Source organism: Cervus canadensis, chromosome 28, assembly GCF_019320065.1.
Source record: "Cervus canadensis isolate Bull #8, Minnesota chromosome 28, ASM1932006v1, whole genome shotgun sequence".
In the NCBI taxonomy this organism is placed as follows: Eukaryota; Metazoa; Chordata; class Mammalia; order Artiodactyla; family Cervidae; genus Cervus; species Cervus canadensis.
This window is the reverse complement of record NC_057413.1, coordinates 2,264,492-2,284,237: the sequence shown is the minus strand read 5'-3', so window position 1 is coordinate 2,284,237 and position 19,746 is coordinate 2,264,492. Positions and strand designations below refer to the sequence as shown.

General features: G+C 48.4%; 1 long non-coding RNA gene across 1 annotated transcript; it reads right to left on the bottom strand.

Annotated features, from left to right (window-relative positions):
• Positions 1–5,562: 5,562 nt before the first annotated feature.
• On the bottom strand, positions 5,563–10,734 carry LOC122430144. Its single transcript, XR_006266243.1, has 3 exons — positions 10,051–10,734; positions 8,240–8,350; positions 5,563–6,211 (listed from the first exon to the last, which is right to left on the bottom strand). It is a non-coding gene; the product is annotated as an uncharacterized LOC122430144 (long non-coding RNA).
• Positions 10,735–19,746: the final 9,012 nt, after the last annotated feature.

Here is a 19,746-nt window from a genome sequence, read left to right as displayed (position 1 = left end):
TGTCTGTAAACCTGAATCCTTCCCCTTGGAGTAGATTTAAATCTCTGCCTTGGCTCGATGGGCTTCCCAGGTGGTGCTAGTGGTAAAGAACCAGCCTGCCAATAGGAGCCACAGGAGACACGGGTTCCATCCCTGGGTCGGGAAGATCCCCCGGAGGCGGGCATGGCAACCCACTCCAGTATTCTTGCCTGGAGAATCCCATGGACAGAGGAGCCTGGAGGGCTACAGTCCATGGGGTCGCAAAGAGTCAGACACAACTTAGTAACTAAACAGCAAAATGATAACCACGGACACATTTTGGGGTGTCACCAGTGGAGGGGTCCTCGTGGGTGGAAGCCTGGGAGGCTGTTAAACGTCCTACAACATACAGGGCGGCCCCCACAACAGAGAGTTATCCGGGCCATAGCATCAACTTTGCGGGGGATGAGGATCTCTGCTCTAGAGCCAGCTGCTCCCGTCCTTCACGCCAGCTCAGCTCTCCCCTCCACCCAGCACCCACCATTCCTTCTCCCCTGCTGTTCATCCTCAGACACCCGCAGTCCCGGTCCCCCGTGTGCGGATCTCCAGCGGCACTCTCCACTCTCCGCAGGCTGTAGAAGCCGACAAGGATACACTCAAGGATACCTGACTCCTCCGCGCTCTCAGAGGCCAGCCTGGGGCTCCGTGCCCTGGGCACGGGCGCTCAGACACGGGTCACCTGCATGCACGGGGGACGCCCTCATCTGGCTCTTCTCCCAGCTGTCAGTTCCGAGGAATCAGGAAGCCAGGCAGTCTCACTTCAGAGGGGGCCCTGCCAGCCCCTGCCAGCCGTGCCTGGGAGAGACTCAGGTGGCACCAGGCCTCTACCAGCTGCAGGAAAGGAGCCAGGAGTAAAAGAGATGAAGCAAACACGGCGAGAAATAAGATTCTGTGTGCAAACAGAGGTTCCTTACAAAAACACTGCAATCGGGAAGGACATGTGGTTGGGTGGGCGCTCGACCAGATTTATAAGTGAGTCAGGGCCACTAGTACCCTCGCTAGTGATCCCCGCTGCCCCGAGTCCCAGTCCTCGCAGAGCAGAAACTGGGAGTTCGGGGGCAGCCATGCCCCGGGGCTGGGCTGGCTCCCAGAGGCGGGCCCGGGCCACCCCGGGCCGGAGCGCAGACGTGCGGCCGGTAACTCAGCTTTCCCTCTCCAAGGCCCTGAGCTGTGCAGGAGGCCGAGTGTCCCGCAGGCCTGGGAAACTCAGCATCTAGAGAAACAGGCTTGGTTCTGTCTGGCGGTTGCCCCTCCTCCCGGGCGCTCGGAGCGGGCGCTCCACCGGCCCCCAGCTTTACCTGCCTGGAGGCTGAAATAGCCACACGGTCTGTGGAGTCCCATCTCTGAACCCCTGAGAGCAGGCAAGGGGAGCTGGCGGGCCTCTTGTGAAAGGACTGATTGAAGACAGGTAGGGACGAAAAAGAAGCTGCTCAAAGCTGCAGTCAGAGCCCAAACCCGCAGAGCATTCGGCGCGCTCTTCCCAGCCCCGTCAAGTCCTCCGGGGGCATCTGTCACTCCGCCAGCCTGATGGGCCTCACGATTAATAAAGCAGCCCCCACCCCCCAGCCAGGCCAGGCCCCCTCCCAACCTCCGCCCCCACGTGCCGTCAGTGGCGCCCAGTCCTGGGCCTGATGCTGGGAGACAGGGAGATGAGAGCAGGCTGCTGTCTGCCTCAGCTGGATGCTGGCGGCTGCAGCAGAGACGGGGAAGGGCAGAGTCCAGAGGGGGAGGCTGGGGAGGGCCCGCTCCCACTCGAGGCTCCAAACTGGCCTCAAACTGGAACTCTGAACCAGCCACATGTGTGTGGCTTTTCAAGTTTCTAGTAGCCACGTTAGAAACACATACCAAGAAATTAGCTCTAATATTACATTAATCCGATATATCCCCAACATTATCATGTTTGGTATTCCAAATATGTAATCAATATAAATAATATCAATGAGATGGATAATTCGCATTCTTTTTATCAGATCAAATTTTTGAAATTCAGTGTGCTTTTGACACTTACGGAATCTCTCCATCAGACCCAGTCCCGTTTCAGTGCTCGCCTCTGGGGCGGATCTAGAATAATTCAGCACTTTCAGAAAGCACCGATCGATGCCCCAGGCACGAATGTATCGTGTGTGTGTGTGTGTGTGTGTGTGTGTGTGTGCGCGCGCGCGCTCAGCTGCTCGACCACGTCCGCCTCTTTGCAACCCGTGGACTATAGCCCAACAGGCTCCTCTGTCCATGGGATTCTCCAGGCAAGAATACTGGAGTGGGCTGCCATTTCCTTCTCCAAGGGATCTTCCCAACCCAGGGATCGAACCCTCATCTCCTGCATCATGGCAGGTGGATTCTTGAAAGCCCGAGGTATCATATATATAATGGCACTAAAATAGCACCTGGAATCATGAGATGGGAATTTTTTGATTTACTATGATTTCCCTGCAAGGGGCGCGTACCACGTACGGTTGGGAGAAACGCTTTGGGAAGCTCACTGGGGCAAGAATGCGGTAGGAGTTGGAGGTGGGACAGTTGCATACAGAATGGTGGGGTGATTATAGGTGGAGGCCTGAGCTCCAGCCTTTCAGGGGCACCCCTGACACCTGAAACCAAAAGGAACCACGAGAGGGGACTCAGGGAGATGGGCCTGCAGTAATGCCTTTATTATTGGAAAAATTGTAACAGCGTCAATGGCTAGCCTCAGAGAACACTGAGGAAATTGTGAGCCACCCCCGTGAAAGGACATTTTGTCATGACTCAGATGCTATTTATTTTATATTAGGATATCCCTAATATAGAATTGTGAGGTAGGAGAGAAAAGCAGGACTATGGAATTGCTTGGAAGAGCTGATCTATATTTAATAAGTGCAAAGGAAAAAAATGTGACAAAATTGCCATTGGTTTTACTAGGTAGCAGCATTATGGGTGATTTTTCTGGACTTTCCAATGCTGTCCCAATAAACATGTGTTACTTTGGATCTAGAAAGAAGAGCTAGAATGAAAAAAAATCCAATGACTCACTTGCCAGAATTCCCCTACTTGTGTAACTGCTCAGTCACACGTGGGTGTTGGCAGTGTGTGTGTGTGTGTGTGTGTGTGTGTGTGCAGGCATGCAAGTGTGTCCACGGGTGGATATGTGTCTTTCTGAGCCTGGTCCCCACTAACAGTAGATCTGGGAAGAGGCAGCTTCTTCCATTGGAACATAATAGTTTCCTTGGATTCTGTTAATTGGCCGAAATAACCTTTCTGTGGCCATTCTGGATTCACTTCTAATCCCCAGATCCCCAAGTGCTTGTTCAGAGACTGCGTCTTTGGTGAATGCTTCCAGCGAAGTGTAGAATGGCTTCTCCCTGCATTTTATGTGTAAATAAGGCAACAAATCACCTCTGATCTCCATGCCCTCAATACAGAGGCAAAGAACGCGCGGTGATTTGCAGCAGAACCTGAAGCCGCGTCGCTGCCCTTGCATCTCATCACAGCGCACTGAGTTCACAGCTGTTCAGAGGGTCATGTTCCAACTGCCTGATTCATGTTAGAGGAGAAGGGGAGAGAGACAGCTGACAGTAAATTAGGAGCAGAAATTTTAAACTATTCAGGAAAAAAATCCCCAAGTGATGATTAAAAGAGCCTTGAATCCTTAAATATTTACAGTCGCAACCTATTCGGCTAAGAGACATATGCTCAGAAGATGAGTTTAGAAAACAAAATCATATATTGTGGGAACTCTTTTTTTCCCCAGCAATACGGCAGTTATGGCAACCCATAAGAAAAGCACATCCTAGTGCTTTGAAACGATGGGTTAGTTCTCTGGGCAAATGCTCCCAGTGAAAAAGAGTTAAAAACCTGGCTTAAAGGAACACTGGGACATGAGCGAATAAAGAAGATGTGGTTTTTATATCCACATATGTACACACACACACACACACACACACACACACACACGATGGAATATTGTTCATCCGTTAAAAGAAAAGAAACCTTGCCATTTGCAACAACATGGAAGGACATCGAGGGCCTTACGCTGATGAAATAAGTCAGACGCGCTTCTGTCGCTCAGTCGTGTCCGACTCTTTGTGACCCCGTGGACTGTAGCACACCAGGCTCCTCTGTCCATGGGATTCTCCAAGCAGGAATACCGGAGTGGGTTGCCGTTTCCTTCTCCAGGGGATCTTCCTGACTGAGGGATGGAGCCCTCCTCTCTTGTGTCTCCTGCATTGGCAGGCGGATTCTTTACCACTAGCATCACCTGGGAAGCCACATAAGTCAGATGGAGAAAGACAAATGCTGCGTGCCCTCACGTGTGAAATATTGGAAAACAGCGAAGACAGAGCTCATCGACAGACGGATCGGTGATTCCAGAGGCGGAGGGAGGAGGGAGGGGGTGGAAGGCGTGTAAAGGGCCAGAAGGTACAAATTTCCCAATTATAGAATAAATAAATCTTGGGGCTATAATGTACAGCATGCTGACTATACTAAGAATACTGTATTACATTCTTGAAAGTTGCTTGGAGAGTAAATTTTAAAAGTCCCCTTGCGTAGGAAATGGCAACCCACTCCAGTATTCTTGCCTGGAAAATTCTATGGACGGAGGAACCTGGCGGGCTACAGTCCATGGAGTCTCAAAGAGTCAGACACGACTGAGCACAAACAAGGGCCCACCCTAAATCCAGGGTGACCTCATCTCAAAATCCACAATTACACTTGCAAAGATTGTTTTTCCAAATAAGATCACCTTTGCTGGTTATGAGGGTTACCACTTAAGCATACCTTTGGGGACACTATTAAACCTTCTGCAATCTGGTAAAAATAAATAAATAAATGTCCTCAACACAAGAAAAAAATGTTTTTTTAACTATGTGTGAGGACGGACGCTAACTAGACTTATCTTGGTAATCACTTCTCAATGAATATAAATGTCCAATCATTATGTTGCATACCTGAAACTAACATGTTACATATCAATTATACCTCAATAAAAAATGAAAAAAAAACAAATAAACTAGAAAAGAATAAGAGATTAAATACAAATAAAATAGAAGGGAGGAAATAATAAAGGTAAGAGCAGGAAGCAATGAACTAGAAAACAAATGAGCAAGAGAGAAAACCCACAAAGTCAAAGGTTGGTTCTTTGGAAAGACTCCTAGTGGCTCAGTGGTAAAGAATCCCCCTGCAATGCAAGAGACGCCTGTTCATTGCCTGGGTTGGGACGATCCCCTGGAGGAGGAAATGACAACCCACTCCAGTATTCTTGCCTGGGAAATCCCATGGACAGAGGAGCCTGGTGGGCTACAGTCCATGGAATTACAAAGGAGTTGGACATGACATAACAACTGAACAATAATGAAATTGGAAACCCCCCAGTCACACTTGGCGAGAATAAAAGGAAAGATGAAGGAAGAGAATATAAATGGACAATGTCAAGATTCAATATGTATTAAAAAGACCAGAATATTATAAACAATTTTATGCCAATACATTTGCAACATAGATGAAATGGGAAAATCTCTTGAAAAGCACAACTTACTAAAATTGTCATCAAAAATAGAAAAGTCCCTCTAGATCTGTAAAAGTAACTGAATCCATAATTAAAAACCTTTCCACAAAGAGAAGTCCAGTCCCAAGCAAGACTGCTTGTAAATTCCCCCATATCTCTCTTATACAAACTCTTTTAGAAAACAGGTAACACGGGAATACATTCCAACTTGTTTTACAAGGCCTTGATACCATGATCTGTCAAAGATATAATAGGAAAGTAAAATTATAGGCCAATTTCTGTCAGACTAAGATGTAAAAATTCAAAACTGAATAGTAACAAATCAAACCCAGCAAGTATGGTTTATTCCAGGAAGGCAAGATTGATTTAACATTCAAAAATCAGTCAGTGCAATTCACCACATTAACAGAATGAGGGACACACATAATCATCTCAATAGAGTCAGAAAACGTATTTGATAAAATTTCATATTCATTTATAATAAAAATTTAAAAGAACTTCGCAAACTAGACCTAGAAAAATATTTCCTTAATCTGGTAAAAAGAAAACTCAAAAGCCTGCTGCCAATAATATGCATAAAATGGAAATGTTGAGCACTTTCCCCCGACCTTCAGACTGAACCAGGCAGGAATGGCCACAATCATTGCTCCTTTCAACCGTGTCGGTTGTATTGGTCTCTGTAAAGTGGCCAGAAGAATAGAAGGTATAAAGTTCCTGTAAAATTTAAAAGAAAAAAAAGGTAAAATAATGACTGTGTACATACAATGCTCAAAACCATCCACAAACTCTCAGAATCAATGGTTGAATTTAGCAAGGCTATTTCATACATGGTTAATATACAAAAATCGAATCAGGTGATCTAGAAAGCGGCTCAAAGTCTGGCTAACCTGACAACTTACTTTCTCCATCCAGCAGATGTTGGCCGAGACGGGAGCTTGGCTGGGGCCACCTCCACGTTCGCTGCAGGAGCATGAGGGGGTGCCCCCCAAGGGGGAGCAGGTCCTTTGTCTAGAGAAGCAAGTCTTTGGGGAGTTGTTGGTTATGAACAGAAGACCCGGGGGGCTGGCTGCAACGGGGAGTGCTGGTAAGAGAACTGAAGTACTGTGTATCGTAATAGGAAAGGCTAGTCCCCGAGAAGTGGATAATGACCTACTTTTGAATAGCTCCTTCTGGAAAAAGATTTTGAGGACATAGAAAGGACCCTGGCTCTAAGTGGACCCCAGAAATGTGATGAGAGGCAGGGCCTGAGGAGTATTTTTAATTGTTTCCTAATTTGCATCTTAATTCCTCTCTAATAACCACCAGAGGTTTCAGCAAATGTTTATTAGCTGTTAATTAGGGTCTGGTTTATTTTGGCACTTTCTTAGGAAACAAAGGAAGCAGGTGAATTGTCCACAGGAAGACAGGAGGCAGTAAAGACGTGTTGGGAGGAGCCGGGGAGAGGACCCGGCTGCCGGCGTGGACAGGACCAGCTGGTGACCGGAGACCACAGCTGATAGGGGTTCCCTGGGACTTCTCAGAAATACTTGGGAGGGGACTGAACTTACTGAAACCAAATGTGGGGTGTGGACTTGAGTTATTCTATTCGGTTAGCAAGAGAATGTTCACCCCTCAGTTATCTGCAGACTTGGGGACATTCAGGTTACATTGAATTACTGTACTGATAAAAAGTAACATTCATGGCAAAATAAAACACTATATAGTTTGCAAAGCATTTCCCTGTTTGCTGTATCATTTCATAGATGCTTCATTACATGTAAGTTTCCAAACCTATCCCGATATTTGGAAGAGAATGTATTTTCCCTGAAATGGTACATGTAAAAATATTTAAACAGACCCCAGCACCGTCTTAGAATAGAGTTACACCGTTACTCATTACAATTAGTAAGTAATTTATTCCCTGTACAATAAAGCCAAGCTCCCAACCCATTTGAAATAAGACTTTGACTCTATCCCGAGCTCTTCAGGAGCATCATTTTTTAGGAGTCTTATTGACCCTCCCTCATGGCTTAGCCAGGTGGCCTCTGAGCCTCCTCCTCTCAGGTGTCAGGACGCGTGGAAATGGGGTAGAGAGGATAAAAAGGAGCCTCCGAAAGACTCGTGGGTCCAATGTAGTAAATACTCTGCTTCCACCGCAAGGACTAACCTGAAAAGACCACGTCGAGACGGAGCAGAGACAGTAGGAAATGGTGTCTGCTCTATCCATGAATAACATCATCTGCCTTTTCTTCCCCTAAACCAGCGGTCACCAGCCTTTTTGGCACCAGGGTCCAGTTTCTTGGAAGACCATTTTCCCATGAGACCGGGGAGCAAAGGATGGTTTCAGGATGATTGAAGCACAAGACATTTACTGGGCACTTGATTTCTGTTATTACTACATTAGCTCCACCTCAGATCATCAGGTGTTAGATCGCAGAGGCTGTGGACCCCTGACCTAAACGGAAGCTAATCCATCAGTCCTCTCTTCCTCACCATGCGTTGACCTCATATTTCCAGGCGGCGCTGGTGGTAAAGAACCCGCCTGCCAAAATGCAGCAGGCGTAAGAGATGTGGGTTGGATCCCTGGGTGGGGAAGATCCCCTGGAGGAGGGCATGGCAATCCACTTCAGTATTCTTGCCTGGAGAATCCCCATGGACAGATGAGCCTGGCGGGCTACAGTCCATGGGGTCGCAAAGAGGGGAACATGACTGACAGAGCATGCACACACATGCATTAGCCACATTAACCACAAAAGCACTTACAGAGTTCTGCCGATGCAGCCGCAGCAAGCCAGCAAGAAGCTCTGCACTGTGAGCAGATCAGGCCGCAGAAAATCCTTCTGGAGGATAAGGCTAGTGCCGCAGTATCATTCTCTTAAGTTAAAAACAAGACTACTTTATACTAATATAGAAAGAACATGCTTCCAAAACTTGCTTTATTCGTTAATAAAAAAAAAACAAAACTGGCAGAATTGCAAAGCTGATTCAAAAGAACTGGAAAGACTGAGTCCTGAACAATATAATGCTGTAATGAGATTGTTAAGTTAGACATAAAACAGATTTTTCTATCTGCAGGGCAATGAAACCAAAACTTCTGTCACTATCATTTCTAAAGAAGAAAAAAAAAACGTATCCCTCCTGGACACACAAAATCATTTCCAGCTTATAAATCTCCATGTCAACATCTAATTTCTAACATCTGTTGTTGTTGTTGTTGTTGAGTCACTAAGTCGCGTCTGGTTCTTTTGCGACCCCACGGACTGTAGCCCGCCAGGCTCCTCTGTCCATGGGATTTCCCAGAGAAGAATACTGGAGTGGGTTGCCATTCCTTCCCCAGGGGATCTTCCCAACCCAGGAATCAAACCCATGTCTCCTGTATTGCAGGCAGATTCTCTACCACTGAGCCACCTCGGAAGTGCTTCTAACACCTAACCAAACGTAGAAAGTAAGTGAGACGATGCTTGAAAATGACGGTAAAAGGACACAGTCATCCTTTTACTTATCCAATTTGGGGGTATTTTTTTCTTAAGACTTAGGATACACAGGACGAAGTATTATTTTATTAATAAACTTCAAGAGCATGGCTGTAAGAATTTAGCCCTTTCACTGACATATTGCAACAAGTTGCTCTGGCATTTCTGTACTTATTGGTGTGTTTGTTTAAAATGACCGATGTCTACAACAAGCACAGAGACCCCAGGAGGAAGGATCTTCAAGGAAACATCTGAACTGCCTTCCTTTGCTCTCACGACGTCTTCAAGGCTCTACTGGAAGGTGCACAAGATTCAGAGCATTCAGACTTTCCCCTTAACCAGTCAAATTTAAACAACTTGATGGTCATGTCTTTCAAGAAAAATACAGAAATAAACCTTCAAGAAAAAAGGCCAGGCCAACTCAGAAGGGGGAAAAAAACCCTCGTCCTTGGGAAGAACAGTTAGTTCACTTGACTTTTTCTGAGAACTCTGGCCTTGGGGCAGCCTCGGGAGGTGTGCCCACGCACACTGGGCCGTCTGCCGCTGGCCGAGTCGGGGCCGTTATGATGCCCCCGGGGAAGTGTCACGACACACACAGCGGGGTCTCTCCCCGCTCAGACCCCGAGCCAGAAGGGGCCCTAACACGGCATGCTGCCCACACAGCTCACCAGGGAAGGAGAGAAACTGCAGGTCTGCAGCCATAACGTCTTGTCGGGATGTCTGGAGCCGAGCAAAGGCTGCTGTAAAAACCAACAAATGAAAACTTGGCGCTCGGAGACTGCTTCGTGTCCAGGCTGGTTTGGAATCTTACATCAGAGGCCACGAATGCTAGCAAGTGTTGGGACTGGTGGTCTCTTCACCTGAACAGATGTCCTGAGCCCTGTGGGGGCTGTGGGGGGCTGGAGAACCCCTCTTCCCTTGGCAGTACGGAATTGCTACCCAGGGCCTCTCCCTGTGACCATGTGGGAACAGTGGCTTGGTGTTGCCAAAGCTTCTGGTGTTTTTTAAGCTGGAAATTCAATGTGTGTGTGCAATCTCCTGGTTTCAGCTTTGATTCCTTTTTTTCCCCCTTAATGTTAAAGAAAAGCAAAGAAAACTCACCTCTGAGCCAGGAGGTGGTGCCCTCTGCAGGGATGGTTCCCTTTCTCTCAGAACCAGCATCCCCAGTGGTCCCTAAAAGCCCTGCTTCCAGACCATCTGGTTCCCCTCCCCGGTACCTCGTCGGCAGAATACTTTTCTGTCTTGCTTCTTTGGGTGGAAGACGCTCAGGCAAACTTTTTTATATAATTTTATTCATTCACTTTTATTTTCTGGCTGTGCTGCCTCTCTGCTGCTGCCCAGCTCTCTCACGTGGCTCTGAGGGGGTCTGCTCTCCAGCTGGGACGCACTGGCTTCCCGTCGCGGTGGCGTCTCTTGGCGAGCACGGGCCGGAGGGTGCTGGGGCCTCGGTCGCTCAGCCCTCGGGCTCAGCAGCTGTGGCTCCCGGACTCTAGGGCACAGGCTTCAGGGGCCGTGGCGCAGGGGTTTAGTTGCTCCGAGGCATGGGGGATCTTCCCGGAAGAGGGATGGAAGCTGAGTGCCCTGCATTGGCAGGCAGATTTTTTACCACTGAGACACCAGAGACGCCCTCAGGCAGACTTCTGATTCAGTCTCTCCTAAGGTTTGCCTTTCAAATCGTCTCTCTTTGCTTGATCTTCTGCAGCCTTTGGATGAGTAACGTTTTACCTCTGGATTTGACCTTGGCGTCCAAAGAACACACCCTAATTTGGGCCTGGCATCCCACTACTGCTTGTATGAACAAAGATTCTCTGGGCTAGTGTGTGTGTGTGAGAGAGGGAGAGACAGAGAGAGAGAGAGGCGGGGTGTTGGGGGCTGGGGCGCTGGAGGGATCAGTAATAAGTATGTTGAGTTCAGAGAAATGGGTTTGTTCCAAAACACAGGCTGGGATGTGAATAGCACGGGACACTGAGGATTTGAACCTGACGAATCACGACTGTTTTCTTAGCCACACTGCATGGTCCTCACTGGCTCTCAGCCCTGGCCGCGCATGACGACTCAGGGAGCCGTTATTTATAACAGAAACCGCTGGGCACCACCCCCAAAAATCCTGATTCGACTTGTCTGGACTATATGACTTGGCTTCAGTGCTTTTTAAAAGTTCTCCACTGATCATAATGCGCAACAGGGTTACGAACCAGGGACGGGGGAAAAGCCCCTGAGCCTTGCCAGCTGAAGAGTGGCACTCACCCTCAGCCTCTGCAAGGATCAGGTCACACGGTGCTGGGACCGCTGACCTTCGACACGTCCTGAAAGGAGTTTGGGGCAGAGATCAGGAGCCAGTCACCCTGTGCTCCAGGGAAAACTGGCAGAACAGGCCTTCAGATGGTTGTGTTTTCAGGAGACGCTTTTACGAGCCCAGTTTCTTACATCTCCTCATATCTAGAAAAGCGCTAAGATCACTGATGGAGACCCCTCCTCCTGTGACCAGCAGCCACCTTCTGCCAAAATGTGTGCTTGCCTGTTCCCACCCCCTCTTCACCAGAGTCCAGTACAACAACTGATCCTTCCCCTACCTTCTGGAGCACTTTGCCAGAACTATTCGAAATGCTGTGTCCTTGGCTAGAGTCCTCGCTTTGCCCCAGAGGAAACAGCATGCTGGTTCAGAAGGCAGATTTTAAAGCCAGCTTCAAAGCGAGCTTCAGTTCTGCCTTCATCATGGCTCTGTAAACGCGGCCAACATGCCTGGGATATCTGAGGCTCACTCAGTCATGGAAACTCAGGGACGGGTGCGGGCTGCACGAGGCGGTGTGAAATGAAGCACTGTTGGCAACGTGCTTAGTAAGTGTGCAGTGAGTTACGGCTGTTGTTATTATCAGCAGGGGTGAGGGAGAATTTGCTGACCGTTCATTATTTAACAGTATTTTAAATAATCTTGTCCTTTAAAAATAGCATGCTAACCATCCATATAAAATCTGACTCCGTAAAATGTGTGCTTTCTAAAAATATTGTCTTGACAAACCATTTGACAATGACAGAGACTGCAGTTCCACAACTCCTTCAGGAGTTGTGACATGTGGACCCTGAGAAGAATAAGCCCTTCCCACTCACGGTAACATGTGCTGGGAAGTAACAGAAAATGAAATGTTCTTGGCTATTATATACACGGCATGCTATTGAGCTGTCCTAGCAATAACCCAAGTGCAAATTCAAATAATAGTGAAACGATTTCACTTCTAGGGATTAATCCTAAAGGAAAAGTATTCGGAGATCCATGAAGTTTCACATACGATCATCTTTATTTCAATGCTATTTACAATAGTAGGAAGGTTGGAAAACAACTTAAATGCCAGTTATAATTTCAGTAAATTATGGTGTGTCTCTATAACTAAGTACCATCCATCATTTCTTTTTTTTTTTTTTTTTTCATCCATCATTTCTAAACCATGCTTTCCAAGGTTACCAAATGGCAAAGGAAAATGCTCACCAAACACTGTAAGTAATACACATACATTCAAATAGAAAAAAAAATAGGGTAAAAATCCAGAATGTTGATAGTGATTATCTTTGGGTGGTGGGATTGAGAGACTTCTGCATTTTTCCGAATTTTCTGAAATAAACTGACATGACTGTCTTCATTAGCATGTTCTGTAATCTCTCACCCCCTCCATTTAATATTTAATCCATTTTATGCAAAGCTGAGAATTACAAGAGTGGAGGCAAGTGTGTGTGTGTGTGTGTATGTGTGTATGTGTATGTGTATGTGTGTGTATGTGTATGTGTGTGTATGTGTATGTGTGTATGTGTGTACGTGTGTATGTGTGTGCGTGTGTGCGTGTGCGTGTGTGCGTGTGTGCGTGTATGTGTATGTGTGTGTATGTGTGTGTATGTGTATGTGTGTGTATGTGTGTGTATGTGTGTATGTGTGTGTATGTGTGTACGTGTGTGTATGTGTGTGTATGTGTATGTGTGTGTATGTGTGTGTATGTGTGTGTGTGTGTGTATGTATGTGTGTGTGTGCATGTGTGTGTATGTGTGTGTGCGTGTGTGTATGTGTGTGTGTATGTGTGTGTATGTGTGTGTGTGTATGTGTGTGTGTGTGTGTGTGTGTGCGCGTGTGTGTGTGTGTGTGTGTGTGTGTGTGTGTGCTGCAGAACCTGGCATGGGAAAGTGCTGGGAACAGGATCTCCCCGTGGTTCTATAACTGGGCTGCACCCTACGACCATTTGGGGGAAGTCCATAAATCCCAGTGCACGGGCTCCTCCGCCTTCCCTAAACCAAGTGAATCAGAGTCTCTGGGGTGGGGCAGGCAACAATGCTTCTTAAAACTCCCCAGGTGACCCACACTTGCAGCCCGTGTTGTAAACCGCAGTCGTCTCTCCCAAGTCATCCAGCCTTCTCTTGGATTGTCACCAACACTATAAACCCGTGCCTTACCACCTCCCATACCGGCTTTAGAACGTCTCTTTGGACGGAGTTGAGACCCAGGGTGATAGACTGAGTTCCTTTCATTCACCCTGGAATGGCTTTGTTCTTCTCGCTGCTTATTTTAATACATCATAGAGCAGCCAGGTGAGAACAGATTGGCCTCCTAAAGTAATTTGATTGGCCCTGAAGCGAGAGTCATACGTGCCTTTTTACCCAGTGATGCAGCCCAGAACTTGTGTACCCTACTGTGCGCTTCTTTGGCACGACCATCTGTGTGCGTCGGGCTGCAAACCCCTGGGGATAGGCTCACATCTGACACCTGACCCCTCCCAGCCCTTTGCATCATGCCTTGCACACAGTAGGTGCTCTATGTATGGCCTGCCAACATTTCTAGGGCCTTTCACTTCCACTAAACAGAAGCATTTTAAATGTTAACATGCTTTTCCGCCGCCTCTGTGTTTTGTCCACATTTCTGGAGCAATCCTGAGACAAACGTCTCCTCCGCCTCGTGCAGTTTTTACCACATTCTGCTTGACACGCTGCCTCTCGAGATGCTCCCTCTGGGTTTGGTTTCCGTGGAAATCTGTCTCTGGGGGAGACAAGTGTTTTTGCCAAAGGTGAACCATCAAGGCTCGTTGCCTCTGTGTGAAGTCACCCAAGGACACGGAGTTGGGCGGGAGTGGCCCCCGTCCCCGGGGAAGCTGACACGCTCCATGCCCGTACAACTCTGCACACTCAACCCAGGACAGAAGCAGACTGACAGGGTCACCTCGTCACCGGGAATCAAGCATGCAACTTCACAGGCTCCTGGTCCAGGACACTTGCTTCTGCGGAAGGGAAGATGGGAAGGGGAGGCTGAAGACAGCCCTGGCCCGCCCCAAGGCGAGACAGGTGGGGCTGTTGCTCAGAGCAAAGGCTGGGGTGCAGTTCTAGCCATGTCCACAAGGTGTCACAGTCATTCTACAGAACAGGGGTCCCCAACCGCTAGGATCTAATGCCTGATGATCTGAGGAGAAGCTGATGTAGTAATAATGATAGTAGAAATGACATGCACAATACATGTAATCTTCTTGAACCATCTGGAAACCATCCCCCACCCTGGTCCGTGGAAAAATTGTCTTCCACGAAACCGGTCCCTGGTACCAAACATGTTGGGGACCATTGCTGTAAAGGTTATTCCTTATCATCTTCATGAGAAAAAACCTCACGACTGCGCAGTCTTCCAAGATGCAAGGAGACTCAGAAAACGCAGGGGTGTTGGCACGGAGAAGGGAGCTGCGACAGCAGGGACAGAGGCCACGCAGACGGAGCCCCCAGCCCACCTAGAGCACACCTACGGTTGGTTCAGAAGGACCCAGGTTTAAGATGCAGCGCCAGAGATGCACCTGGAGTTCAGTGCTAATGGGAACGGTGACTGGTAGAGATATTATCACAGCTGTCTTAATGCTTAGAGGCTTTCATCTGTGGTTTTAAATATGCATACATCCTTAAAACTAACTCCCCAACCTAATAACTAATTCCTTTTCACCCAGGCAATCAAGAACATTTGGAAAGAAACTGTCGGAGGAGGCAGGGACAAAAGCATGCGCCCAGCTGCATTTCAGGATTCTCAGAGATCATCCCAGACCGCAGTAGAAACACCCATCTCTGAGCTCTCCTAGTTGCTTTGACCACAGCGGCAAACTTTTCGATAAACCACTCTGATTACACAGAGATATTTCCCTCTGAAACCACTTCATGAATACGTATGCGCTTCTACCTAACTTTACACGTGCCACATGCAAGATACTACGGAATCGAAGAAAAGTGATATTGGGGACCTCCTTTCCAGGAACTCAAAATCTAGGTGTTGAGACAGTTTTATAACCAAAAATGCTGGTGATGGTGGGGCCATCAGCTACTGGAGTGAGATATCTACCCCTCCTTTGGAGGGGGAAACATGCCAGGGACCTTGAGCACTAGTTATGAGTAGTGTCTGCTCCCAAACAAGAAACTACAAGCAATGCCCCTAATTTGGGGAAGTATCCTAGGAGGGAAGAACACTTGTCTGTGAGTGAGGTCAAGATCCGAAGGTTTCAGTCTGACAAGAGGTCTTGTGCGGCTCTCCTAGGGTTGTTACTGCGCCCCAAGCCAGCTGAGAAGGAGGACCAGCAGAATCCGAATCAGTTGGCTCTCAAAGTTCAGCCACCGTGGACCATTTGAGGCCTGAGCATTGCATCAAGTCAGGAGGATAAAGTTTGTAAATCATAACTCTGTTAGGCATCACATCAGTGTTAACCTAAAACAATAAAAGTGAGTTATTTTTACCAGCAAAACAACTTGATACAGGTGCAGTGAAGCATTGCAATTTGGAGTATGCAACTGGGGCAAGCCAACTGCCAGTCTGATAAAGCAAAAGAGAGGAAACTTTTAACATTTCATTTACTTTTTTGGTCATGCAGTTCAACATGTGGGATCTCAGTTCCCTGTCCAGAATGGAACCCACACTCCTTGCATTGGAAGCACACAGTCTTAACCACCGGACCACCAGGGAAATCCAGAGGAAAACTTGTTTACAGAGGAGAAGAGGAGTTAGGAGGGGCTGTTGTGAATAAAGAGTCCATTGGAGGAAGCTGAGAGTTTTAAGTATGGTGGCTTTCCATTGCTGAGCTGCGACAGTCTGTCATTGGCTGAGCTGTTGCCGGGCGAGGAGAAAATCTTCCTTCCTGCTGGGTAGTAAGGCCGTGCCTCTTCCTGCTTGCGGTGCAAGGCACCCCTCTCTTCCTGGTGGGGTCTGTACTGACAGGAAGGCTAGGTGAATGAGAGCCCCCCCTCTGGCCTCCAGACCCCGTTTTCATGAACTTTGCCCTTACTAGGCGCCTGGTGTCTCAGACAGTAAAGCGTCTGTCTGCAGGGCAGGAGACCTGGATTGGATCCCTGGGTCAGGAAGATCCCCGGGAGAAGGAAATGGCAGCCCACTCCAGTATTCTTGCCTGGAGAATCCCATGGACGGAGGAGCCTGGTGGCCTACAGTCCACAGGGTCGCAGAGAGTCGGACACGACTGAGCGACTTCATTTTCTTCCTTTTTCCCCTTATTGGTATTCACAGCAGTCAACTGGGATAGGCCTCCAACACACTTTAAATCTATAGTACTCGGGTTCCCAGCCCTAACCCTTGACTGTGATATAACCGTTTGCTGCTCTTCGAGCCCTCCTCCTGCTTCCTCCTTCAACGGCCGGCGCTGCTCTTCTGTTTCATTTCCTTGTATCCCATCTTTCATTACCATCTCATTATCTGCTGGTGAAGGGATGTTTCCATGGCGATGCTAGGACACACCTGCATAGAGATTTGGCTGCAGTAAACATCGAGGTTCTCAGCACACCAGCTAAGTCTGAATCATCCAACTCTGGGATCCAATAATCCAAAGAGCGCTTGGGCGTCTCTCTTTTGTCTCCTGCATCTGTGTGCTCACTGGGTGAAGGGAACCTGCTAGAGATAAGCATCGAGCCACACGTGGGTGGGACTCCCCACCCACATGGCACATTCAGGAGGCTTTTGAGTCTAGAAACTTGGACTTGGTGTGAAGGGATGGTCCTGGGAGTGACCTCGCATGGTGCTACTCAGATGTCCCCCAATCCAGTCCTTGAGAAAAACACCTCCTGCAGGAATTCACCATAGAGAGCAGCTGCATAAATGGAAGAACATTTTGTGACACCTGCTCTTGCTAAAAGCTCTGACCACCTGGGAGAACCAGACTTATTAAAATCTGCCCTTCACCCCATTACCCCCGTCATGATAACTGGAGCCAGAGAGAGAGGAAGAAAGATAATATCAGACTGCTTTCTAAATGCCAATTCTATTTACTGAGGGCCTATGAAATGCCCTAGTGACTCAGACAATAAAGAATCTCCCTGCAATACGGGAGACCAGGGTTTGATCTCTGGGTCAGGAAGATCCCCTGGAGAAGGGAATGGCTACCCACTCCAGTATTCTCGCCTGGGAGAATCCCAGGGTCAGAGGAGCCTGGTGGGCCACAGTCCACGGGGTCACAGAGAGCTGGACACGACTGAGCGACACTATGAAATGCCAGGCCCTGGATAGGGTGGCAGGGCTGTCACCTTCAGCTGCTGAGAGGGGACAGCAGAAAGGCAGTGACGACACAGTGGAAACACCTGAAGCCTGCGGGGGCCGGCCTCCTCAGAGCCAGGGCTCCAGAAGGCCGCGGAAGGGCTGGCAGTGTGTGCCCACGTGGCCCTGGGAGACAGGAGAAACCGGGGCAGTGACCGCGCAGGGTGACGCGTGCAGTTAGCAGAGGCAGAGACGCAGTGGGGCCCAGAAGTCTCCTCCGTGCCCTCCGGGCAGAGAGCAGAAAAGGAAGCAGCTTTGGGTTCCACAGTGACGGCTCCCAGTGGCCCAGCGGAGCCCTGGGTGGGTAGGACCCGCTGAGTCAGGCTCTGAGCAGGCGACGCTGGGCGGCAGGGCTGACCAAGGTGGATCAAGTCATGCTTCCACCCCGAAACTGCTCTTTGTCCTCCGGAAATGAAGTGCTCTCAGCAGGGAACATACGTTTGAAGAGGAAACTGTGCGGATAAATGATCTGCAAAGTACTGAGCTCCCAGGTCTCCACCACCGCCTTCCAATTATCTCAACAGGAATCTCCTGCTCCTTAATTGCAGCTCTCTGGAGTCCACTCGTCTTTGCAAAATAATCATATGGTGTGCTGGGAAGCAGGGGTCCTGCCTCGGGGTAAAAGTGGAATTTAAAGCACCAGGAATAGGGACAGGAGCTCAGACAACCGAGTCCCATCCTGGCTGGCCTGTGGCTGGGCCCCTCACCCCTCTCTCCCACCCCCCACCCCAACGCTCCCACCCCACTCCCCCTCCCCCAGCACTGCGCTACTGCTCCCAGAGAATTCTCCTCGGGAAACCACTAGCTCCCCGTGGAGGAGGCCAGGGCGAATCAGCCCAAGAAGGGAGGGCCAACCAGTTTGTGATTTTGAGGTAAATAACACTCAAAATACTGCACTGAGAGCCTCGGGCTTCCGGGGTGGTTCCAGGGATAAAGAATCCACCTGCCAATGCGAGAGACCAGGATTCAATCCCTCTATTGGGAAGATCCCCAGGAGGAGGACACAGCCACACACTCCAGTATTCTTGCCTGGGAAACCCCATGGACGGAGGAGTCTGGTGGGCTACAGTCCGTGGGGTTGCAGAGTCGGCCATGACTGAACACGCAAGCTCATGAGCACTAAGAGCCTCAAAGCAGAAGGAAATGGAAGTGCTTTATCTGAAAATCTGAAAACCACTCCAGGAAGACAGACTAAATGGATTAGTAACTTCACCAAAATTTGCATCAAAAAAAAAAAAAAAAAGGAAAGAAAAGAGTGTCTGAAGCTAGCTTTTTGGAAGGATATAAGTAAAATAAGTAAAACTCCCATGTCTTTGTCACAAGAATAATGTTTATTACAGATAAACAACAACATAGACAGAGACAAAAAGTTATCAGAAAAGCTCCTGAACAGTTCTGTGGCATTTATTGGACTCTTTGGAATCATAATTTGTGCTTTTGCTTCTGTGTAGTTTAACTAGTCTCTGCTCTGGGATGAGAGGTTTCATGGGCCAGAACCTGGAAAATGGAAACCAGGCCAAAATTGGAGCTCAGAAAGAATAACACACCCCAGCACTCTGAAAACTTGACCCAGATGTGGACGAGGTGGCTCTTCTTGACCTTGCATTCTTTGACCCTCGATGTAGCAAGCCCTTCCCCTGACATTGGTGCCATTCCCTCCCGCTGTGTTGTCACATCTTCGTCTCAGACTTGTCGCCTGCATTGTAGAAATGTGCAATTCTCCTCAGCAGGAGAGAAAGTCTTAAGAATTCTCAGTGGGGGCTCTCTTCCTGATTTTGCTCTGGACTTCAGATTCTCAACCATGATGGTTGGGGAAGGGTCCAGATATTTACATATAGCAGTATTGTTTAAAAATATGCAAGACTTTAAGAAGACTACAAAAGCTCAGTTGAGAAAGACTACACCTACACCTACACTATTGGTTTTCCAATAGTCATGTACAGACGTGGGAGTTTGACCTTTGCGCAAAGAAGGTTAAGCACCAAAGAATTGATGCTTTTGAACTGTGGTGTTGGAGAAGACTCTTGAGAGTCCCTTGGACAGCAAGGAGATCCAACCAGTCCATCCTAAAGGAAATCAGTCCTGAATATTCATTGGAAGGACTGATGCTGAAGCTGAAGCTCCAATACTTTGGCCACCTGATGCGAAGAGCTGATTCATTGAAAAAGACCCTGATGCTGGGAAAGATTGAGGGGAGGAGAAGGGGACGACAGAGGATGAGATGGTTGGATGGCATCACCGACTCGAGGGATGTGAGTTTAACA